The sequence below is a fragment of the Hypanus sabinus genome, chromosome 7, assembly GCF_030144855.1.
Source record: "Hypanus sabinus isolate sHypSab1 chromosome 7, sHypSab1.hap1, whole genome shotgun sequence".
NCBI lineage: Eukaryota > Metazoa > Chordata > Chondrichthyes > Myliobatiformes > Dasyatidae > Hypanus > Hypanus sabinus.
This window is the reverse complement of record NC_082712.1, coordinates 160,330,426-160,355,869: the sequence shown is the minus strand read 5'-3', so window position 1 is coordinate 160,355,869 and position 25,444 is coordinate 160,330,426. Positions and strand designations below refer to the sequence as shown.

Here is a 25,444-nt window from a genome sequence, read left to right as displayed (position 1 = left end):
TTACCAGAGCACATGCAACCCTGAGATTCTTTTTCCTGTAGCCATACTCAGCAAATCTAAAGAACAGTAACTGTAAAGAAGATCAATGAATAACAAATTGTGCAAATGCAATTATAAGTCAATAGCAATAATGAGAACATGAAATAACAATATAAAGAGTCCTTAAAGTGAGAGCATCAGTTGTGGGAACACCAGAAATAGAATGAGTGTAGTTATCCCCTTTTGTTCAAGAGCCTGATGGTTGAGGGATAGTGACTGTTCTTCAACCTAGTGGTGCAAGTCCTGAGGCACCTGTGCCTTCTACCTGTTGGCAGCAGCAAGAAAAAGGCATGGCCTGGCTGGTGAGGATCTCTGATGATAGATGGAGTCTTACTACAGCAATGTTTCATGTAGATGTGTTCAATGGTTGGCAGAGCTTTACCTGTGATGTACTGGGCTGAATCCATCACCTTTTGTAGGATTTTCTGCTCAAAGGCATTAGTGTTCACATACTAGGCTGTAATGCAACCAGTCAGTACACATCCCACCTATATCTATAGATGTTTACCAAGGTTTTTGATGACATTCCAAATCTCCGCAGACTCCTGAGGAAGTAATGCTGTCTTGCTTTTTTTGCAATTATATTTATATGGTAGGTCCATAACAGGTCCTCTAACATAGTGACATTTGGGAATTTAAAGCTACTGACCCTCTCCACCTCTGATGCTCTGAGAAATACTGGCTCATGGACATCTGGTTTCCCTTTCCTGAAGTTTAACATCAGTTCATTGGTCTTGTTGACATTGAGCGAGAGGATGTTGTTGTAAGCATTCAGTGAACAGATCTTGATTATAGTGTGAAATTTTAGCTTTCATTTAGATTGGGATAAATAGACCAGCATGTATTTGAATGAAAGTAAATTTCTTGAATATGTTTGGAATTGTTTCCAGAACCATCAATGGAGTAGGACATTTTATGGCAGGACTAATAATTGCCTGTCAGGGCCTCTACTGAGACCAGAAGTCTTCAGCTTATGCATAACCCAGAAGGTGGAATGGAAAGCCAGCACGTGTTCTATTGTTAACTTAATTTGTATTCCCATTTTAATAGCTTGACATGTTGTTTTAACATGCATTTAAAACATCATAATTTAGTGAATGAGCATCAAATGGATTTTAAAGTTATTAATGTGGGGTCACCCACTTATACAAAAACAGAAAACAGATAATATTTAAATACAGAGTATTAGTATGTAAGTGCATGGATGTTATGCAGCAGATGTATGAGCTTGTTGCCAGACTACATCAGTAGTACTGTAAGAAATTTTGAAAATACAGCTCAGTAAAAATACAGTGGCTATAAAAAGTATTCAATGCCCTTGGAGTTTTCATCTTTTATTGTTTTATAACATTGAATCACAGTGAATTTAATTTGGCTTTTTTGACACTGATCAATAGAAAAAGACCTTTTCTTGTCAAAGTGAAAACAGAGCTCTACAAAGTGATCTAAATTAATTACAGATATAAAACACAAAATCATCCCCTTCAGGTCCATATTTTTCAGATGTACCTTTGGCAGCAATTACAGCCTTGAGTTTGAATTGGTCTCTAGCAGTTTTGCATATCTGGACACTGCAGTTTTCCCCATTCTTCTTTATAAAACTGCCCAAGCTCTGTTAGACTGGGATTGTGAGTGAACAGTGGTTTTCAAGTCCAGGGACAAGTTCTCAATTAGATTGAGGACTAGATTTTGACTTGTCCACTCCAGGACATTAACTTAGTTGTTTTTAAGCTATTCCTGTGTGGCTTTGGCTTTATGCTTGGGGTCATTGTCTTGCTGGTAAACAAATATCCTCCCCTTTCGCAGTTCTCTTGCAAACCTCATCAAGCTTTCCTCCTGGATTTCCATGTATTCTGCTGCACTCATTTTACCCTCAACATTCACAAGACTTCCAGGGCCTGAGGCAGTGAAACTTCCTGACAGCATGATACAGCCACCATCATGCTTCATGGTAGGGATAGAGTGTTTTTGATGTTGTGTGGATCTTGGCTTACACCAAACAAAATATTTAGACTGATGGCCAAAAAGTTTTATCAGAGCATAGAATCCTCTTCCAGCTGACTTCAGAGTCTCCCACATGCCTTCTAGTAAACTTTAGCTGAGATTTCATGTGAGTTTTTTTTTCAATAGTGGCTTTCTCTTTACTACTCTCCCATTAATCTGCAACTGGTGAAGCACCCGGACAACAGTTATATGTGCAGTTTCTCCTATCTTGGCCACTAAAGCTTGTAACTCCTCCAGAATTGTCATAGGTCTCTAAGTGGTCTCCTTCACTAGTCCCCTTTTTGCACAGTCCCTCAGTTGTTGAGGATGGCCTGCTCTAGACAGATTTACAGCTGTGCCATATTCTTTACATTTCTTGATGATTAACTATACTCCAAGGAATATTCAGCGACTGAAAGTTTTCGTGTATCCATCTCCTAACTTGTGCTTTTCAATAACCTTTTTGTAGAATTGTTTGGAGTCTTTTGTCTTCACGGTGCAACATTTGCCAGGATACTGACTCACCAGCAGTTGATCTTCCAGATACAGGTGCATTTTTACAACAATTAATTGAAACACCTTGACTGCACACAGGTCTCCAAAAACAAAACTCCATTTTACTAATTATGTGACCTCTAAAACAAATTGGCTGGACCAGTGATGGTTTGGTGTGTCACATTAATGGGAGGGACGGTGAATACTTATGCAATCAATTATTTTGTGCTTTATACCTGTAATTAATTGAGATCACGTTGTAGAGATCTGTTTTCACTTTGACATGTAAGAGTCTTTTTTCTGTTGATCAGTGTCTAAAAAAGTCTAATTAAATCAACAGTGATTCTATGTTGTAAAAAGATAAAACATGATAACTTTCAAGGGGGGAGTGAATACTTTTTTATCGGCACTGTATATTCAAAGCAGCAGAAGTGCTGAATATCTTTACAATATTTGATCAAAATTTTCAATAATTTGCAAAAGTGATTGATTAGGTAATGAAAACATTTCATTTTTGGATGAATCTAGGAATTAGAGCATAGCACCTCGGGGGTGAAATTAGGAAACAATACATGCATGTGAACGTCAGTGTACTGTCTCCTGAATACACTATCATTCATGTCCTCCTTGGTAAATACCAATATGAAGCATTCATTTACAATTTTGAGAAACACACAGAAAATGCTGGAGGACTTCGGGAATCAGGTAGCATTCATGGAAAGGAAGAAAAAGTTAATGTTTCGGGATGAGACCCTTCATCAGTTCTCGAAAGGAAGGTGCAAGAAGCTGGAATAAGATGGTGGGCTGGGAGGGGAGGAGTACAAGATAGCAGCTGGTAGGTGAGACCAAGCGAGGGGGAAGTGGGTGGATGGGGGGAGCAAGAATGAAGTAAGAATCTAGGAGGGGATAGATGGAAGAAACTCACTCAACTCTTTTATATTCCTATCACAAATAAAGTATCTAAACTCTCAACAAAGTTTCTGTAATGGCTACAACATCATCATTCCACACTGCAATTCATATTCCAATGAATACTCTAATGAAAATGTCATTGATCCATGAAACAGTATTTGGTTTGTATCCAGAAAATTATTACTTATCTTTACATTAATTTTGATATTAATGGGGGTACTGATTAAGAAATATAAACATTTTTTTAAATATTCATTTGAAAAAGTTCAGAGAGCTGCAGTTCAAGGTATTAAAAGAGATTTTTCAGTTTTTTATTCACATTGAAAAGAAATGTTTTTACTGTGGTTACCAGATTGCTCTGAATAAAAATACTGTATTGTAGCCAAATTTAAAATAATTTTTCAAAAAGAATTTGCTTCTTAATAGGGTAAAAGATTTAGGATGATAGTTTTTATAGCTTAAGGATAAATTGACATAAAATACCACAGCACAGAATCAAACCCTTCAATGTTGAGCCAAACTAACTAAATTAGTAATCAAATGTCCAATTAAATTAATCCCTTCCACCTGTGCAATGTGCATATTCTTCCATTTCCACCACATTTATGTGCCTATCTAAGAGACTCTCAAATAACTTTATTGTATTTGCCTCCATCTTAGGCAGCTCATTCCAGATATCCACCACTCTGTGTAAAGGTTTGCCCTGCACATCTCCTTTGAACTTACCCCTTTTCACCTTCAATGTGTTCCCTCCGATATTAGACATTTCAACATTAGGAAAAGGAGATTGGCCGTCAACTTCTTTCTATATCTCTCATAAAGATATAATGGAAGGATTGCAGCAGTATGGAACATACCAGGTTACGGGAGCACATGCTGAGGGATGCACTGAAGTTTGGTGCAGCTTCTGCATGGGCTCGGTGGGGAAGGACCACAGTACTGGAGAGTACTGGTTGGGGCAATTGAGTAGTATTGTGGTAGTGTACCACCCAAGCAGGCTGAATGTGTGACAATGGTCCGATTGATTTTAAGGAATGTAAGAAAACAGTACAGAAAGCATTGACTGTGAATGTAAGAACGAAAATTGCACAATTTATTCCTGTACATATTTAAATAAATAAATAATGAATAAAGTTTACTTTGATAAAACAATAAACTTCTATCATCTAAGTAGTTTCCACTTTAGTTCCCACAGGTGCTGCATAATCTGATGAGCATTTTCAAGGTTCTGCTTTTATTTCAAGTTTCCTACATCTGCAGATTTTTGCTTTTCTTATGAACAACATCTAAAATTCTTTCCTTATTGTGCACTTAGCTACTTTAAAATACTGTAAATTAGAGAATTAATACGAGATAGTACCAGTACTGAAGGCTATGTTCAAATAAATGGTATTTATGTTTTTTCAATGGCTTTAAATGTATTATATGAATAAAGCTTGGAAAGTTTCAGTTCCGCTTATTCTATGCATGAACACACATCACAAAGCTATCAAATTTCTTCATATTTAAAAAGATTGCTGAGAGAAGCAGCAAAGATGCTAATATAGCAAAGGAGCACATTACTAGAAATACCATTAGTAGGAATACCTATGGGTTTGGAGAAAAAGTCTCCACAAACTGCATTAATATTGACTGCACAAAATCAGCCATCAGAATTCCTGGTTCAAACCTGGAACTACCTTCTTACTCTCTTGAATTTTAGCTCCAACGACTGAGATCTGAGCTCTGTGTGGGGGTTATTGAATGCCCAGATCTTTCTGGGCACACTTCCAACACAATATCTTTTCTATTCTTTCCAATGTGCCTGGGGAGAATGCTCCATCCCCACTCAGAGCAGGGGTATCCAGTTCCTCCTGCTCAGGATTTTACTCAACTGCTTCCACAAGCAAAGGGATCTAAAGGATCATTCTCTTTGAATGTGCAAGCTGCTTCCTTGCAAAAAGTGAAAAATGCTCCACCTGAAGCCTTATGCTGTATTGGTCTTTAATAATGTACTGTTGAATTTTTCCATCTCAGAACTATCCACTTTCCTGAAAAGGATGAGATGAAGTTATATTCACACAGAGATTCTAAAGATAGAGGTACATAGTAATGGAGTCAGAAATGATACAGCATAGCCCATCTGGTCCACACCAACCAAGATGCCAAACCAAGCTAACTCCATTTGTCTGCTTTTGGTCCATAATCTGCTAAACCTTTCCTGTGCCTATCCAAATGCCTTTTAAAAGTTGCAACTGTACTTGCCTCCACCACTTACACAACACTCTGTGTAATTAAGTTGCCTCTCAAATTAACCCATGCCCTCTGGTTCCTGATTTCTCAGCCATGGGCAAACTACTGACTGCAGTCACCTTATCTATGCCTCATGATTTTGTACAAAGATATTCTGGAGTCAATGGAGATTTAGTACACCCTCCCACCCATCCACCTCCAATCCAGTTCTTCCAGTGCTGTAGCAAGTTACTTTGTGACACTCAAGAAATTTAGAGTCCATGTTCTAGTGGGACAATAGGTTGTACAAATAACACACCGGTACATTCATTGATGACAGAGCTTCATGTCTGAACAGTATTCTGCTCTTCTATACTGTGTATTTTTAATATTATTTTTATATCTAAAGTTAACACTTTTCACTTTGATAAACTGAATCTGGTGCATAATAGTACAAAGTAATTCTACATTCACTCTTTGTCTGAAACTGTGTCCGTACAGTCACTTCAATAATACATTCAATTTCTCACTTTTGAGATTTGTTAATAATTAAGTTAGTACTGACAACACATATACCATGAAATATGTTAGAGAAAATTTACACTGAAATATAGATTTATGGACCTGTGATTGTGATTGTCAAATGAAAACTTTGGGTTTGGTTTTATTGAACTGATGTGCTCAAATCTGCACTGAATGGGGAATTAAATAGGCACATGAATACTGTGCATAGAGCAGATGAAGAAACCATAACAATTGCCCAAAGGTTTCTGGACCTGAAATACTAGCTTTTCACTTTTCACAGACCTGACCTGACCTGCTAAGTATCTCTAGCATTTTCTATTTTATTTCCTCTTGTTACGGCTATTAACTCTTAGCAGTAACGATCAGTTAAGCAGAGGGAGAATCTGTATTAACTAACAAATACATGTATTGGTTCAGTTAACAATAAGCATGTGAATTAAAAAAAAATCTATATACCTGTACACACATCCACTAGGTTTCTCTGATTCTCTCTGAACAGCCAAATAATTGAAAAGTTTATTCCTGGGAAAAGGAGTCTGGGCTGGCCTGGAACAGTGTTTGATCCTGATTTGATCTCCATGTCTCTGACATGGAATGTTCTATTTCCATGATGTCTTGTCTCCAGAGTTGCCGTTGCCTATGCTCCCAAAATCCTCCACTCCGTACCAGATCAGTCTGTTAAGTTGCAATTTAATTTGTTCAGACTCATCTGACTGATCTGTGTCAGCTTCTTTTTGGCTCTGATCCAAGGCTACAAATAGTATTACTTAATGGCTCCTCCCCCCAGAGTTACGCCTCTCTTGCAAACTCAGACCATTTCAACAGCCAAACAACGGTCTCAGTCTGCTCTTTCTACAGGTCTTACATTTTGGCATAACTGAATAAACAGTTTCTTATTTGGAAATGGTCTCAGATTTAGACCATAAGATGAAGGAGCAGAATGAGGCCATTTGGCCCATCGAGTCTGCTCTGCCATTTCATCATGGCTGATCCAATTTTCCTCTCAGCCACAATCTACTGCCTCTCACTATATCCCTTCATGCCCTGACCAATCAAGATTCTATCAACCATTGCCTTAAATATACATGAATACTTGGCCTCCACAGCTGTCTGTGGCAACGAATCCCACAAATTCATCACTCTCTGACTAAAGAAATTCTGCAAAATAGCTGCAAAAACAGTTTCACAAAATGGCAGCCTCCATTTCTTCAACCATTTGGCAAAAACACAGACATTTACTTTCTCTATTCCCACTGTCCTTGAAACATTCCTGTTCATCTATTTGTAAATTTTAGTTCTTTCTGAACAACAACCTTAAACATATTTTGATTGCTCAGCTGGAGAGATTTTGACAAAGAGTTTCATTTAGGACAAGAATTCCAAAGGTTTGCTGGGGAGACTGTCACCCACCGGTGAAATTACAGTGTAAACATAATGGCAGTTGAATGGGATGAAGCTATAACCATTGAAAATGTCATTCAGCACTCAGTGCTCATAATTGGATTTTTCTCCTTTGTTGAAAATGGAAATCACAGTACGTGTGCTAAGAGTAAAGTGAAAGACTACAGATGCTGAAAATTTGAAATGAAAACAGAAAATGCAGGGAGTACTCAACAGATCATGTGGCATTTGTGGAGAGTGGATCAGAGTTGATATTTCAAGACAATGAGCTTTCATCAGAACTGGAAAAGCAAGGAAACAGAATAATGGGGACTGTGGTGGGGAGATAAAAGGGTGCTGGCAGTGGAGAGGATTCAGACAAGGTTCACAAGAATGATACCAAGAATGTAAGGGTTACTGTATGAGGAGCATATGATGGTTCTGGGCCTGTATTCACTGGAGTTTAGAAGATTGATGGGGGATCTTATTGAAACTTATTGAATATTGCAAGGCCTGGACAGTGTGGATGTGGAGAGGTTGTTCCCTATAGTGTGGAATTCTAAGACCAGCGGGCACAGCCTCAGAATACAAGAATGTCACTTTCGAATAAAGATAAGGAGGAATTTCTTTAGACAGAGCGTGGTGAAACTGTGGATTTCATTGCCACAGCTGTGGAGGCAAAGTCATTGGGTTTATTTAAAGTGGAATTTGGTAGGTTCTTGATTAGTATGGGCATCAAAGTTTATAGGCATCAAAGGCAGGTGAATTGGGATTGAGACCGTTGAGAGATGAGCCATGATAGAAGAGCGGTGCAGAATTGATGCACTTAATGAATTAATTCTATGTATATATAACCATATAATAATCACAGCATGGAAACAGGCCATCTCGCCCTCCTAGTCCATGCCGAACTCTTAATCTCACCTAGTCCCACCTACCCGCACTCAGCCCATAACCCTCCACTCCTTTCCTGTCCATATACCTATCCAATTTTACCTTAAATGACACAACTGAACCTGCCTCTACTACTTCTACAGGAAGCTCATTCCACACAGCTATCACTCTCTGAGTAAAGAAATACCCCCTCATGTTTCCCTTAAACTTCTGCCCCCTAACTCTCAAATCATGTCCTCTCGTTTGAATCTCCCCTACTCTCAATGGAAACAGCCTATTCACGTCAACTCTGTCTATCCCTCTCAAAATTTTAAATACCTCAATCAAATCCCCCCTCAACCTTCTACGCTCCAATGAATAGAGACCTAACTTGTTCAACCTTTCTCTGTAACTTAAGTGCTGAAACCCAGGTAACATCCTAGTAAATCGTCTCTGCACTGTCTCTAATTTATTGATATCTTTCCTATAATTCGGTGACCAGAACTGCACACAATATTCTAAATTTGGCCTTACCAATGCCTTGTACAATTTTAACATTACATTCCAACTTCTGTACTCAATGCTTTGATTTATAAAGGCCAGCATTCCAAAAGCCTTCTTCACCACCTTCTTCTACATGAGACTCCACCTTCACGGAACTATGCACTGTTATTCCTAGATCTCTCTGTTCCTCTACATTTCTCAATGCCCTACCATTTACCCTGTATGTTCTATTTGGATTATTCCTGCCAAAATGTAGAACCTCACACTTCTCAGCATTAAACTCCATCTGCCAATGTTCAGCCCATTCTTCTAACTGGCATAAATCTCCCTGCAAGCTTTGAAAACCCACCTCATTATCCACAACACCTCCTACCTTAGTATCATCGGCATACTTACTAATCCAATTTACCACCCCATCATCCAGATCATTAATGTATATTACAAACAACATTGGGCCCAAAACAGATCCCTGAGGCACCCCGCTAGTCACCGGCCTCCATCCCGATAAACAATTATCCACCACTACTCTCTGGCATCTCCCATCTAGCCACTGTTGAATCCATTTTATTACTCCAGCATTAATACCTAATGACTGAACCTTCTTAACTAACCTTCCATGTGGAACTTTGTCAAAGGCTTTGCTGAAGTCCATATAGACTACATCCACTGCCTTACCCTCGTCAACATTCCTCGTAACTTCTTCAAAAAATTCAATAAGGTTTGTCAAACATGACCTTCCACACACAAATCCATGCTGGCTACTCCTAATCAGATCCTGTCTATCCAGATAATTATTAATACTATCCCTAAGAATACTTTCCATTAATTTACCCACCACTGATGTCAAACTGATTCTGCTCCTGTTTTTCATGGTCTTATAGTGTACAAGAAAATAAAAGGCATAGATTAAGTGGATAGTCAGACACTTTTTCTGAGGCAAAAATGGCTAATACATGCGAGTATAATTTTAAAATAATAGAAGGGAAGTATAGGGGAGGGATGTCAGAGGTAAGATTTTTGCACAGTATGTGCTGGCTGAGTGGAACACCTACAGGGGGTGGTGATAGAGGTAGATACATTAGAGATATTTAAAAAAAATATTTAAGGCACGTGGATGATAGTACAATGGAGGACTATGTAGGAGGGAAGGGTTAAATTGGTCTTAGAGTAGGTTAAGAGGTCAGCACAGCATCATGGGCCAAAGTGCCTGTACAGCAGTGTTCTATATATGTAGCACTGAGTCTTCAAGCTGTATTGTGACAAGATAAAAAAAGTAGTACAGTTCCTCGTTAGAACAATGATGGCAGAAAGGTAATGCAATAGAAAACTAAATCGACAGGTGACATAAAGTTTAGGATCACTATTATAGTGCAAACAGAGGTGATCTTCAGTCATGCAATCTTCATTTGCTTTCCCTGATGTAAAGAAGACCAGACTGTGAACACCATATGCAATACTCTAAATTGCAAAACAGAGACAAGAGAATTGTTGCTTCACCTGGAATGTTCTTTGCTTCTCTGCTTGGTGGAAAATCAAGGATCAATACTCAAATTTATCCATCAAATACAGTTACATGTATCAGGAATTTTCTGTGGTGTGTTGACACATTACGTAACAATAAAACAACAACTTTCAACAATTTTATAAAAATAACGAGAGGCTAAAATATGGATATGGAATAAAATATATATAAATACCAGAAATGTAAGCAACATTATAAAAAGTGATTTAGAGAATTGATAGTGTGCTGCAGTAACTGAGGTAATTGATAGAAGAGGGTGGGGGCTAATTAGAATGGTTGGTCAGATTATTTGACTGGGGAAGCAACTTTTAAGATGGTGTGAAGTTTTTGTTTTACCAGCCATACAGTGCTTTCCAAAAGGGAGCTTTTGAAAAAGCCATTGTGCAAGGTGGATTGTATCCACAATGATTTCCCCACTTCTTTGTCCTGGATACATACAAGTGATGGGACAGTGCAGCCTATGGCTTTTTCTCCTGACTTGACAGCTCAATGAAATGATGAGTAAAAGAGCCGGTGTTGTATCTCCTGTGGTTGCTCATTGAACGGCCACAAGAAGGGGAATGGTTGGCAATGAACCAGAAAACTCCAGAAAGAACAGACCCATTGGAATGCTGAAAGGGAAGTGAAGGGAAGTTGTCAGTGATAGAAACTATGGAAGGTGATTTATTGAACGGGGGACAGGTGTATGGAAGATGAGGGCAAGATGATCTTTTTCTTTTCTTTATCTAGGAGAGTGAGAGCAAACTTGCATGAAGTCGAGGAGACATGGCTGAGAGGAATTTGAGTTTTGGCAGAGAGGAAGGTAATGGTTAAGCAAATTGAAATCCATGTTAACTGCACAAAAATTGGGAAGTCACAGTATGGTGGAAATAGAGGTGGTGGATACTGGAATGGAACCCTAACAGGAAGGGTTAACTTTTGGTAGAGGTAAAGAAAACATGGAGCAGATTCTTAGTGCTCACAGGTAGTAGCCATGTTGATGCACCATCAATAACTCTCAGAGACGTGGAGCGAGATATAGACTTTTATTGGCTGGAAGAAAGGACAAGCAGCAATTGACCACCACACTACATCCTGGAGACTGAGGCCGGGGAGGTGTCTCCAATCGCTTTTATACTGGGGTCTGTGGGAGGAGCCACAGGAACAGTCAGCAGGGGGGGCATGTCCAGACAGGTATATGTACTTCACCACATTCACCCCCCCACCCTTTGTTTTAAAAGAGAGTCCCCATGGGGCAAAGTTTCTTACAAGTATATTTAAAGGTTAAGTCTATCAGGTGGTCGAATCTGTCACTGCGATCTATGTAGCACCGGCTGTGATCGCACAGGTGCCGGTGGTGATTGCACCAGAGACGGTGGTTGTGCTGGTTCCGGCCTGACTGGAGGTGTCAGCCCACTAGGTGTCAGTGATCCCTCATGCGTGTGTGAGGCACATGGTATATGCGTGTGCAAGACGCCCGGTATATGAGTGTCATGAGGAGTCTGTGTCGGGCTCGGTGTGTGCAGTGTCACCTTGGGTACAGGGTTCATAGTTACTGTGGAGTGTTTGGGTTAGTGGTCTGCTGCTCCTGTGGGCACCAGGTCGCGGACGGAGACCGGGTCCTCCCGCCCATCAGGTAAGACCACGTAGACATACTGGGGGTTCGCATGTAGTAGGTGAACCCTCTCGACCAGCGGGGAGTATTTATTGCTCCTCGCATGTTTCTGGGGCAGCACTGGCCCTGGGGACATCAGCCAAACTGGTAGGGTGGTCCCAGTGACAGACTTCCTGGGAGAAGAAAATAGGCACTCATGAGGGGTGGCATTGGTGGACGTACATAACAGAGACCGGATAGAGTGGATTGCCTCGGGGAGGACCTCCTGCCATCGAGAGACCAGCAACCCTTTTGACTTAAGGGCTAAAAGTGTGACCTTCCACACTGTGGCATTCTCCCTCTCCACCTGTCCATTTCCCCGGGGATTATAGCTCGTGGTCCTACTAGTAGCAATGCCCCTAGCCAGCAGGTACCGGCGCAGCTCGTCACTCATAAAGGAGGACCCTCTATCACTGTGGATATAGCAGGGATACCCAAACAGAGTGAAGAGCTGGCGCAGGGCTCTTATGACGGATGTGGCAGTGGTGTCGAGGCAGGGGATGGCAAAAGGGAACCGCGAGTACTCATCGATAATGTTGAGAAAGTAGACATTGTGGTCGGTGGAGGGAAGGGGGCCCTTAAAGTCAACACTCAGTCGCTCAAAGGGGCGGGTGGCCTTGATAAGTTGCGCCTTTTCAGGATGGTAGAAGTGCGGTTTGCACTCAGCGCAGACTTGGCTGTCCCTGGTCATCGTCATGATGTCCTCAAGGGAGTAAGGCAGGTTCCGGGCTTTCACGAAATGGTAAAATCGGGTGACCCCCGGGTGGCAAAGATGTGCATGGAGGGTGTATAGCTGGTCGAGCTCTGAGGTGGCACATGGTCCCCGGGATAGGGCATCAGGGGGCTCATTGAGGCTTCCAGGCTGGTACAGGATATCATAGTTGTAGGTGGAGAGTTCGATTCTCCACCGCAAAATTTTATCATTTTTGATTTTGCCCCGCTGTTGGTTGCTGATCATGAACGCAGGTCAGTCAACGAGGTGAACCTTTTGCCGGCGAGATAGTGCCTCCAGTGCCTAATAGCTTCCACTATGGCCTGGGCTTCTTTCTCCACCGCGGAGTGCCGAACTTCAGGGCCTTGAAGGGTACGAGAAAAGAATGCTACTGGCCTGCCTGCCTGATTGAGGGTAGCAGCCAGTGTGAAATTCGAGGCTTCACTCTCTACTTGGAAGGGAATGGTCTTGTCCATCGCATGCATCGTTGCTTTGGCAATGTCCCCTTTAATGTGGCTGAAGGCCGTGCGGGCCTCGGCAGAAAGGGGAAATGAGGTAGACTTGACCAGGGGGCAGGCCTTGTCTGCGTAATGGGGGACCCATTGGGCGTAATAGGAAAAAAAACCCAGGCACCGTCTGAGGGCTTTGAGGGTGGTGGGGAGAGGTAGTTCTAACAGGGGGCGCATACAGTCGGGATCAGGGCCAATGACCCCGTTCTCCACGACATACCCAAGGATAGCGAGTCGGGTGTTCCGAACACACACTTGTCCCTGTTATAAGTAAGGTTCAGGGCTTTGGCCACTTGGAAAAATCGTTGGCGGTTGGTGTTGTGATCCGGCCAGTTGTGACCACAGATGGTGATGTTATCCAGATAGGGAAATGTGGCCGTCAGTTGGCACTGATCCACCATCCGGTCCATTTCCCTCTGGAAGACAGAGACACCATTTGTGACACCGAAGGGGACACAGAGGAAGTGATAGAGCCTGCCGCCCGCCTCACTGGCGGTGTAGGGGCGGTCCTCTGGGCGGATGGGGAGCTGGTGATAAGCGGATTTCAGATCTATTGTTGAGTACACCTTATACTGAGCTATCTGATTGACCATATCTGCGATGCGGGGTAGGGGGTACGTGTCAAGCTGCGTGAACCTATTGATGGTCTGGCTATAGTCCACGACCATCCTATTTTTCTGCCCGGTCCGAACAACAACCACCTGGGCCCTCCAAGGACTTGTGCTTGGCTCAATGATCCCCTCCCTGAGCAGCCGCTGCACCTCTGACTGAATGAAGGCCCTGTCCCCCGCGCTGTACTCCTGCTTTTAGTTGCCACAGGTTTACAGTTGGGGGTCAGGTTGACGAACAGCGGTGGGGGAGGGATCTTGAGGGTGGAGAGGCTGCAAATGGTGTCAGTAGCGCAGCTGTCGGCATGGTGTTCGGTGGGATGTGTGGGTCGGTGTGTGTGTGTGGTTAGTAGCGGTGTATATGACGAAGTCCCTCAAAACTGAGGATTCCTGACAGTGAGTGGTGGGAGGGGCCTGTCATATGCCATAGTCACACTTTCGAGGTGGCTCTGGAAATCCAGCCCCAAAAGCACAGGCGCGCACAGTTGAGGCATGACCAATAGCGCAAAGTCACGATATTCTGAGCCCCGCACCACCAATGTCATTACACAACCCACCCGGATGTCTGTGGGATGCGACCCAGAAGCCACGGTGACCCTTTGGCTTACCGGCCGTGTCATGAGTCCACAGCGTTGCACCGTGTCCGGGTTAATAAAACTTTCAGTGCTGCCCGTGTCAAACAGGCAGCTAGTCCTGTGCCCCTCCACCAGGATGTCCATTATTGACCTTGCAAGCTGGTGTGGGGCGCTTTGGTCGAGGGTTACGGAGGCCAGAGTTGAATCGCTGTCTTGGTGCCCGGTAAGCACCCGTGGGTTGGGGGCGGGGCGAGGTGGCACCGACAAAGATGGCCGCCCCCATGTCTTGCACGAGGCGGGCAGGCAAGATGGCGGCCCCCATGCCTCCCACGCAGCGCTGCCCGACCCCGCTCGTGGTTCAGACTTACAGACCTTGGCGAAATGGCCCTTCTTCCCACAGCTGGAGCAAGTAGCTTCTTGGGCCGGGCAGCGTTTTCGGGGGTGCCTTTCGAGTCCGCAGAAGTAACACTGCGCGGACTTGTGACTGGCAGCAGCGGTGGTGAATTCGCTCGCGGGTGGCGGCGGCGGGGTCTGCGGTGTCCACGGGATTGGCAGGGGATCGCGTGGCTGGACAGCGTCAGCATTCTGCAGAGCAGCCTCCAGCGTGTCGGCTGTCTCAATTGCCGAGCGTAAGGTAAGATCGGCATTTTCCAGCAGCTGACCTGATCCCAGTAACAGAGGTGTCTCATACTAGCAGCTCTGCATGTTGTTCCGCCGTCAGCCCCTTGCAGTCGCAAGCCTGCATGAGTGTCTGTAGGGCTCGGAGAGACTCCCCGCTCGACTCGTCAGGTCGCTGTCGTTGCGTCGCTCAGCGATGTCTTGTGTAGATGGTGTTCACCGGCCGCAGGTACTGTCTTTTGAGGGCGTCCAGTGCCCCTTGGTAGGTCGGCGGGACCCTGATAAGGGAGAATACTTTCGGACTTACTCTGGATAGGAGGATTTTGTACATTGTGGCAGGCTCAGTCACTGGAATCGCTTCCAAGTATGATTGGAAGCATGCAAGCCAGAGTTCAAAGGCTTGCATGGTTCTGGAGCTTAGGGGTCCAAGTCTAATTTTTCTGGACGTAAAATACTTCCCTTGTTTTAAGACTTCCAGCCAATAAAATTGATGCACCATCAATAACTCTCAGAGACGTGAGGCAAGATATAGGCTTTTATTGGACAAGCAGCAATTGACCACCACACTACATCCTGGAGACTGAGGCCGGGGCTGTGTCTCCAATCGCCTTTATACCGGGGTCTGTGGGAGGAGCCACAGGAGCAGTCAGCGGTGGGGGGGGGGGGGGGTGTCCAGACAGGTATATGTAGTTCACCACACATGTTGGACATCATGGATTACAGAAAGAGGATAAGCTGTATACAAAAGTTTGAAAACAACTGTTATGGATCAAAACACAAATGTTAATCAGATGTCTTAATGAAAGCCCAAAGGTCAATCAGAGGTCCAGAAGTTGAGGCCCAATGGCTGAAGCCTGAGCTCTGCGAATCTCTGTGAGTCTGCTGGGGAAACTGAGGCCTAGTGTCTGTGAATCCATGAGTCTGCTGCGGAAACTGAGGCCTAGTGTCTGTGAATCCATGAGTCTGCTGGGGAAACTGAGGCCTAGTGTCTGTGAATCCATGAGTCTGCTGGGGAAACTGAGGCCTAGTGTCTGTGAATCCATGAGTCTGCTGGGGAAACTGAGGCCTAGTGTCTGTGAATCCATGAGTCTGCTGGGGAAACTGAGGCCTAGTGTCTGTGAATCCATGAGTCTGCTGGGGAAACTGAGGCCTAGTGTCTGTGATGCACCATCAATAACTCACACTGAGACGTAGGCGAGATATCGGCTTTTATTGACTGGAAGAAGGAACCAGGAGTGAGTGTCTATCATACAAGGTCTTGGAGACTGAGGCCGAGCGTCAGGCCGCAGGTCTCCTTTATACAGGGGCCTGTGGGAGGAGCCACAGGAGCAGTCAGCAGGGGCGTGTCCCGACAGGCACATAGTTCACCACATTCACCCCACCTTCGTTTGAAAAAGTCCTCATGTGGCGAAGGTTCTTACAAGTCAAGCCTATCAGGTGGTCGAATCTGTCGCTGCGATCTACGTAGCACCGGCTGTGACCGCATAGATGCCGGCAACATTGGTGATTGCACAGGGGACGGGGGTTGCGCGTGTTCTTGCCCACTAGGCGCCGGTGATCCCTCATGCATGTGCGAGGCGCCTGGTATAAATGTGTACGAAACGCCCGGTATACAAGTGTCGTGAGGAGTCTGTGTAGGGCCTGGTGAGCACGGTGTCAAATCTGGTGCAGGGTTCACAGTCACCGGAGAGCCTTCAGGGTAGTGGTCTGCTGCACCTGCGGGTGCCAGGTCGCGGATGGAGACCGTGTCCTCCCGCCCATCAGGTAAGACCACGTAAGCATACTGGGGGTTCGCATGTAGAAGGTGAACCCTCTCCACCAGCGGGGAGTATTTATTGCTCCTCACATGTTTCCGGAGCAGCACTGGCCCCGGGGACGTCAGCCAAACTGGTAGGGTTGTCCCAGTGACAGACTTCCTGGGAAAAGAGAATAGGCGTTCGTGAGGGGTGGCATTGGTGGACGTACATAACAGAGAGCGGATAGAGTGCAGTGCCTCAGGGAGGACCTCCTGCCATCGAGAGACCGGCAACCCTTTTGACTTAAGGGCTAAAAGTGTGGCCTTCCACACTGTGGCATTCTCCCGCTCCACCTGGCCATTACCCCGGGGATTATAACTCGTGGTCCGACTGGTAGCAATGCCCCTAGCTAGCAAGTACTGGCGCAGCTCCTCACTCATAAAGGCGGACCCTCTATCACTGTGGATATAGCAGGGATACCCGAACAGAGTGAAGAGCTGGCGCAGGGCATTTATGACGGACGTGGCAGTGGTGTCGGGGCAGGGGATGGCAAAGGGGAACCGTGAGAACTCGTCAATAACACTGAGAAAATAGACATTGCGGTCAGTGGAGGGAAGGGGGCCCTTAAAGTCAACACTCAGGCGTTCAAAAGGGCGGGTGGCCTTGACAAGTTGTGCCGTGTCAGGACAGTAGAAGTGCGGTTTGCACTTGGCGCAAATTTGGCAGTCCCTGGTCATCATCCTGATGTCCTCCAGGGAGTACGGCAGGTTCCGAGCTTTCACAAAATGGTAAAATCGGGTGACCCCCGGATGGCAAAGTTGTGCATGAAGGGCGTACAGCTGGTCGAGCTGTGTGCTAGCGCATGTTCCCCGGGATAGGGCATCAGGGGGCTCATTGAGTCTGCCAGGCCGGTACAGGATATCATAGGTGTAGGTGGAGAGTTCTATCCTCCACCGCAAAATCTTATCATTTTTGATCTTGCCCCGCTGTTGGTTGCTGAACAGGAACGCAACCGAGCGCTGGTCGGTCAGCACTGTGAATCTTTTGCCAGCAAGATAGTGCCTCCAGTGCCTAACATCCTCCACTATGGCCTGGGCTTCTTTCTCCACCGCGGAGTGCTGAATTTCGGAGCCTTGGAGGGTGCGAGAAAAGAATGCTACTGGTCTGCCTTCCTGATTAAGGGTAGCAGCCAGAGCGAAATCGGAGGCATCACACTCCACTTGGAAGGGAGCGGTCTCGTCCACTGCATGCATCGTAGCTTTGGCAATGTCCGCTTTAATGCAGTTGAAGGCCGCGCAGGCCTCAGCAGAGAGGGGAAACGAGGTAGACTTGACCAGGGGGCGAGCCTTGTCTGCGTAATGGGGGACCCATTGGGCGTAATAGGAAAAAAAACCCAGGCACCGTCTGAGGGCCTTGAGAGTGGTGGGAAGAGGGAGCTCTAACAGGGGGCGCATACGTTCGGGATCAGGCCCAATAACCCCGTTTTCCACGACATACCCAAGTATAGCAAGGCGGGTGGTACCAAAAACACACTTGTCCCTGTTATAAGTAAGGTTCAGAGCTGCGGCCACTTGGAGAAATCGTTGGAGGTTGGCGTCGTGATCTGGCCTGTCGTGACCACAGATGGTGATGTTATCCAGATAGGGAAATGTGGCCTGCAATTGGTACTGGTCCACCATCCGGTCCATTTCCCTCTGGAAGACAGAGACACCATTCGTGACACCGAAAGGGTCGCGCAGGAAGTGATAGAGCCTGCCGCCCGCCTCGAAGGCGGTGTAGGGGCGGTCCTCTGGGCAGATGGGGAGCTGGTGATAAGCGGATTTCAGATCTATTGTTGAGTACACCTTATACTGAGCAATCTGGTTGACCATATCCGCGATGCGGGGTAGGGGGTAGGCGTCAAGCTGCGTAAACCTATTGATGGTTTGACTATAGTCCACCACCATCCTATCTTTCTGCCCAGTCCGAACAACAACTACCTGGGCCCTCCAAGGGCTTGAGCTTGGCTCAATGATCCCCTCCCTGAGCAGCCGCTGCACCTCCGACTGAATGAAGGCCCGGTCCCCCGCGCTGTACCTCCTGCTTTTGGTTGCCACAGGTTTACAGTCGGGGGTCAGGTTGGCGAACAGCGGTGGGGGAGGGACCTTGAGAGTAGGATTCTGTGCATAACGGCAGGTTCAGTCGCACAAAGCTCCGCCAAGTACGATTGGAAGCATGCAAGCCAGTGTTCAAAAGCGAGAGCTGCGTCAGGGTCTTGAGGGTCCAAATCCAACCGGTCCGGACGCAAAACGGGTTCCATGGTTTAAAACTTCCAGTCAATAAAATTGATGCACCATCAATAACTCACACTGAGATGTAGGCGAGATATCGGCTTTTATTGACTGGAAGAAGGAACCAGGAGTGAGTGTCTATCATACAAGGTCTTGGAGACTGAGGCCGAGCGTCAGGCCGCAGGTCTCCTTTATACAGGGGCCTGTGGGAGGAGCCACAGGAGCAGTCAGCAGGGGCGTGTCCCGACAGGCACATAGTTCACCACAGTCTGTGAATCCATGAGTCTGCTGGGGAAACTGAGGCCTAGTGTCTGTGAATCCATGAGTCTGCTGGGGAAACTGAGGCCTAGTGTCTGTGAATCCATGAGTCTGCTGGGGAAACTGAGGCCTAGTGTCTGTGAATCCATGAGTCTGCTGGGGAAACTGAGGCCTAGTGTCTGTGAATCCATGAGTCTGCTGGGGAAACTGAGGCCTAGTGTCTGTGAATCCATGAGTCTGCTGGGGAAACTGAGGCCTAGTGTCTGTGAATCCATGAGCCTGCTGGGGAAACTGAGGCCTAGTGTCTGTGAATCCATGAGCCTGCTGGGGAAACTGAGGCCTAGTGTCTGTGAATCCATGAGTCTGCTGGATACCAAAGAAGATGGCCTATCCTGTCCTTTCACAACTGTATAAGAGCATGGCTGGGAGGGAGGGAGGAATGGGGAATGGTTCGCAGTGGTTGCTTTGCGACTTGCTATGTTCTGTTTTGCTGTACTCTGTGTTGTTCTGCTGAGCATGCTACACTGGCACCTGCCTGTGTGGCGACACTTGTGGGCTGCCCCCAGCACATCCTTCGGTGTGTTTGTTGTTAACGCAAATGACACATTTCACTGTATGTTTTGATGTACATGTCTTAAGTAAATCTAAATCTCAATCTAAATCACAGGAGTTCTTAGGTTTTCTTGCAAGGTGACAATAGCTCCTTCCAGTGTATTGGAACTAGATTAATTGCAGGGTGGATTTGGTAACATCATTGACCAAATTACTCTCAGTATCACCCAGGCCACAACCAGGTTCTGTCAATAACATTTACTAGGTCTTGCAATTGGCAGTACACGTAAACATTATACTGAGGAAGCCTGTTAGACATGCACTTTGGTAGAAGGAATAAAGGTGTGGACTATTTTCTAAATGGGGAACAAATTCAAAAATCAGTGCAAAGGGACTTCTGCAAGATTCCATAAAAGTTAACTTGCAGTTTGAGCTGGTGGTAGGGAAGACAAATGCAGTACTAGCTTTCATCATAAGGACTAGAATGTAAGAGTAAGGCTGTGATGCTGAGGCTTTTTAAGGCATTGGTCAGACTGCATGGAGTATTGTGAGCAGTTTTGGGCCCCTTATTTAATAAAAGATGGCATTGGAGAGGGTCCAGAGGAGATTCCTGAGAATGATTCAGGAATGAAAGGGTTAACATCTGAGGACTCGTTGATGGCTCTGGGCCTGTATTCACTGAAGTTTAGAAGAATGAGGTGGATCTTATTGAAACCTATCAAATATTGAAAGGCCTAGACCAGGACTGGGCAAACTTTTTGACTTGAGGGCCACAAAGAGTTCTAAGATTTGACAGGGGGGCCGGACCAGGAGCAGATGGACGGAGTGTTTTGGTAATATACCTCATAAGAGAAAATAAAATATCATGGGATATGTAGAAAACATGTGCTTTAATTTCAATTGAAAATGAACAAATGCATTACAACAAAATATCTGTCTTTGAAGTCCCATGGTATTTAGCTATTTATTGAAATGACTTTTAAAACACTGAAAATTAAATGAATAAAATACAGCTTTTTTTAATAGTAACAGTTATTATTTTAAAGCACTGAAAATTCTGTTATCCTTCAAGATATTATCATCATCACTCTCCTCTTGACTGTCTTTATTTCAAAAACGGTAGGAGATGCAGGTCTACTTGTCCTGCTCCTTCTTATTCAATTGTCCCCTGTGCCAAAACTCAAAAACGACCCGCACGATGACAGAACAGTGAGAGCGCGCCAGTATGCGGAGCTCTGTGCTCGCAAATCCCCACAGGCTATCTCCCTTAGCCGGAACGCTGGCTAATTGTGAGCTGGTTCGGATGTGCCAGGAAATGGGTCGCCACAAGGTCACAAAGTAAAGCGCAAATGTGGAGTAATACGCTGCACCTCAACAAAGGTCAATGTATATAGAGTGCGTCATCTATTGGGAAAACGCCAGAATTGCGGGGGAAAAACGTTAACAAGGTTTATTAATATAATTTCATCAAGTTCTGCGGGCCGGATTAAAAAGCTTAACGGGCCGCATATGGCCCGCGGGCCGTAGTTTGCCCATGCCTGGCCTAGACGGAGCAGATGTGGAAAGGATGTTTCCTACAGTGGGTGAGCCTAAGATCAGAGGGCACAGCCTCAGAATAGGACACCATTTGGAACAGCGATTAAAATTTTTTTTTTTAGCCAGCGAGTGGTTATTTTTTTCAATTCATTGCCACAGGCAACTGGGGAGGCAAAATCATTGTGTATATTTAAAGCAGCAGTTGATATGCTTTTGGTCAGTCAAGGCATCAAAGGTTATGGGATGAAGGTCGGAGAGTGGGGTTGAGAAGGAGAAGAGTAAGCCATTATGGAATGGCAGAGCAGTCTCAATGGACCGAATGGCCTAATACATCTTCTATGTCTTATGGTCTAATGGCTTGCTGACCAGGGAGTCAAATATGTCAGTAACAACAATTAGAGTGAGGAAGCTCTGAGGGTGGCTGCTCTGCTTGGCCTTTCGAAGGTGCAGCAAGTCACAGATGAGGTGATTAAGGTATAGGTCACTGGGAAGTGTTCACCAAATGTTAGGCTTTCAACTCTGTCAATATAAAACTGGCAGAGAGCCACAGGCTTATGCAAATGCATGCAAATCTCAGAGCAGTTGCAGGATGTCTTTGTCCTGTGCCTCCAGCTGTCATGCCTGGGAGCTTTGGGATAAATTATAGCATTGTAAAAAGTAGCAGGTGTTGTTCCTCAGAAATCCAGCACATGAGGAGCAAGGGCACTGCAAAGACTGTTGAATCAGCATAAGATCTGTCACTCGTCAAATCATTGGCATTTTGTTGACCTCAGGAGTTTAGGTAGATTTAGAGGTACTTTGGAGAAAGTACTATTTATGTTTATTTATTTATCTATATATCTATGTTTGCTTCATAATACTGTGTGTCAGCCAGCATAAGACCATAAGATATAGGAGCAGAAGTAGGCCTTTTGGCCCATTGAGTCTGCTCTGCCATTCAATCATGGGCTGATCTAATTCTTCCAGTCATCCCCACTCCCTTGCCTTCTCCCCATACCCTTTGATGCCCTGGCTAATCAAGAACCTATCTATCTCTGCCTTAAATACACTCATTGGCTTGGCCTCCACAGCCACTTGTGGCAACAAATTCCACAGATTTACCACCCTCTGACGAAAGTAATTTCTCTGCATCTAAGTTCTAAATGGATGTCCTTCAATCCTGAATCCTGAACGTTCTTGTCCTAGAATCTCCTACCATGGGGAATAAATTTGCCATATCTAATCTATTCAGGCCTTTTAACATTCAGAAGGTTTCTATGAGATACCCCCTCATTCTCCTGAACCAGGGAATACAGCCCAAGAGCTGCCAGATGTTCCTCATACAGTAACCCTTTCATTCGTGGAATCATTTTTGCGAATCTTCTCTGAAGCCTCTCCAATGACAGTATATCCTTTCTAAAATAAGGAGGCCAAAACTGCACACAATACTCCAATTGTGGTCTCATGAGTGCCTTATAGAGCCTCAACATCACATCCTTGCTCTTATATTCTATACTTTTAGAAATGAATGCCAAGATTCAGACCAGCAGGAAGACCAGGCATAGAGGGAGGAAGAGGTAGAGCAAGACAAGAGGTCAGGGAATATTGAGGAAATGGACAGAAACAAGTTGTTGCAGTCCCACTTGTGTACAGTTTGGCCAGGGATTCAAGATTCATTTAGGCTTATTCGTACAAGATAGCCACATGGATGATAGAAAAATTAAGGGCTATGTAGGAGGGCAAGGTAAAATTGATCTTATAGTAGGTTAAAAGGTCGGCACAATGTCATGGACCTGTACAGGGTTGTAGTGTTCAAAGTTCTATGCTCTAAAATATCCCTTTGCACATCTCCTAGACAGAGATGTGACGTAAAGATTTTTACTCCTCGTGTATATGAAGGATGTAAATAATAAAGCCAATTCAATTCATTTGCAATCAATTTACGTCCTCCTGTACATTACGATAAAACTCCACCTGCTTCCTACCATACAAGACAAGAAAAATAAAGCCAGTGTAATGTTGACGATTCTTTCAACTGATATTACTGAAGTGGATTGAATCCTTTTCCACAAATGTGCTTGACTGAAATTTCTCCCCTCATCTAATTCCATCAGCAAACCTTACTATTGGCTTCACCCACAAATGCCTATCCCTGGAATGTATCCTCACTTTTCTCCTCAATTTTTTTTCCAGCATAATTCTACTGACTCAAGCAATTAGCTTGGCTCTTTTCATTGCCTTGTTTATCAATTTATCAATTGTTATGGAAGTGAGATTCTGTTATATCTCATCAATTGTTGGACTTACTAATTCCTTAACAATAGAAGCTATTAATGCATGCGATAAATTAAACGGTGATCCATATCCAGGACAGAGGTATCAATCTAAGAACAAGAGATAACCTATTTGAGAATGAGATGAGAAGTTTCTTCATCCAGAGATTGGCACATAGCAAAGAAAGTCTTTACTACAAAAGGATGTTAAAGGCAAGTCATTATCTATATTGAAGAAGGAGAATTATATTGTTCTGAGGACTAGAAGGCTCAAGGATATGGGACAGAGTGTGATAGTAAAGAATTGAAAGAATTACCATGGTGCCATTGAATGCCAAGTAGGCTCAACTGGTAAAACAACATATTTCTACTTCTGTTTTCTATGTTTCCAAAATAAGTTTTCAATCTTGGTTTCAAATCCAGTTCAAGATTAGATCGGGCACTGATGGGTTAGAAGAATAATGCTGACTGCTTTAAGAGTGATAGTATCTCTGTAGAATTAGTGGGGGTGAAGTTGGTCTAGAGTGCAAGAACTAAATGGGTAAAACTACAAGTTTTGCAATGCCAGCTGATACTTTTTGCCTTCAGAACACCACCTAAATGTTTCATCTAAAAAGTTGGTCAATTAAGCAGCAATTTTAAATGTTTACCACCTCTCCAGTAATGAACATTATTTCTTTATGTTCAAGCAAACAGTGAATTTTATGACTGATGAGGTCGGCTGTTATCGCCTGGAAGATGACATCACTTTGAATGACACAGTAATCAAAATAAGTTCTCAAAGTCACTGTCATATTATCAGTTCAATGGAAGCTGTCCCATTAAAACAACTGGGACTTAATTGGTTTCTGACTTTAACGGTTTGACATTTATCCGCAGACACACAATTAGTAATTTACCAGTTTGATTTCTAATAACGGAAGGCAGTTCCCAATATACTGTAACTCAGTTAGTTTAAAAAGCCTCAGTAAAATTAAATTAGAAAATTCCCTATTCATCAAAACCCTTCTTCTTAACCATATAGCAAATCAAACCCCATCAATGTTGTGCACATCATTGCTAATACAGACAATGGTAATATTTGGCTCCATTTCCCCAATTTCAATGATTTAGTAGCAAAACCTTTGGGTAAGCTAAAATAAAATGCATTTTCTCCATTTTGTTATTTGTAACATATTTCAACGGACTAGTTCATTGGTAATTCCACCAACCATAAGAGTGTGATTTATGTTTCCTATTTACTTGCTATGAATGCTCTATAGATTTCCCTTTAATTGAAAACTAACCAACAATTCCAGCAGTCACTTAAAGAAAATATTACCCTGGCAGGGAGATTGCTATCACCTTTAATATCTCCTTCAGCTTATTTATTTAAATATCTTGTGTTTAGAGTGAGCTTCAGTGGCCTTGCTGCTTTAAACTAGTTTCTGGGAGTTTTTGAGCTGGATGAGTGGGAGAAAGTGGAAAGGTCAGGATTTCAGAAGTACCCCTGGATAATCCCATCTCCACTGAAGTAAATTCAGTTCCTCCATTGCTAAACAAAATACATCCACTGTGTCAATAAACTCAATAATATCAACAGCACATAAGATAAAAAGACATAAATATGTTAAGTTTCATGCTATTACTTTCTATTTTATCTTATTAAATGTACCTGTCAGAAAGGAATACAATTAGAATGCTGCATCTATAACTCAATATATGTATATTTGTGAATCCTACTTTGTGCCTGATATCTTTG

General features: G+C 44.1%; 1 protein-coding gene across 3 annotated transcripts in view; it reads left to right on the top strand.

The window, feature by feature from the left end:
- luzp2 (leucine zipper protein 2) overlaps positions 1 to 25,444 on the top strand; it is a 409,997-nt gene that overhangs the window by 142,497 nt on the left and 242,056 nt on the right. Inside the window, exon 1 of one of the 3 annotated variants that reach the window (XM_059976015.1) lies at positions 11,140 to 11,246. The exons of the other annotated variants lie outside the window; for them this stretch is intronic. The gene's annotated coding sequence lies outside the window, so the exon portion shown is untranslated. Of the gene's footprint in view, positions 1 to 11,139; positions 11,247 to 25,444 lie in introns of those variants that run through there. 3 annotated transcript variants of the gene reach the window in all.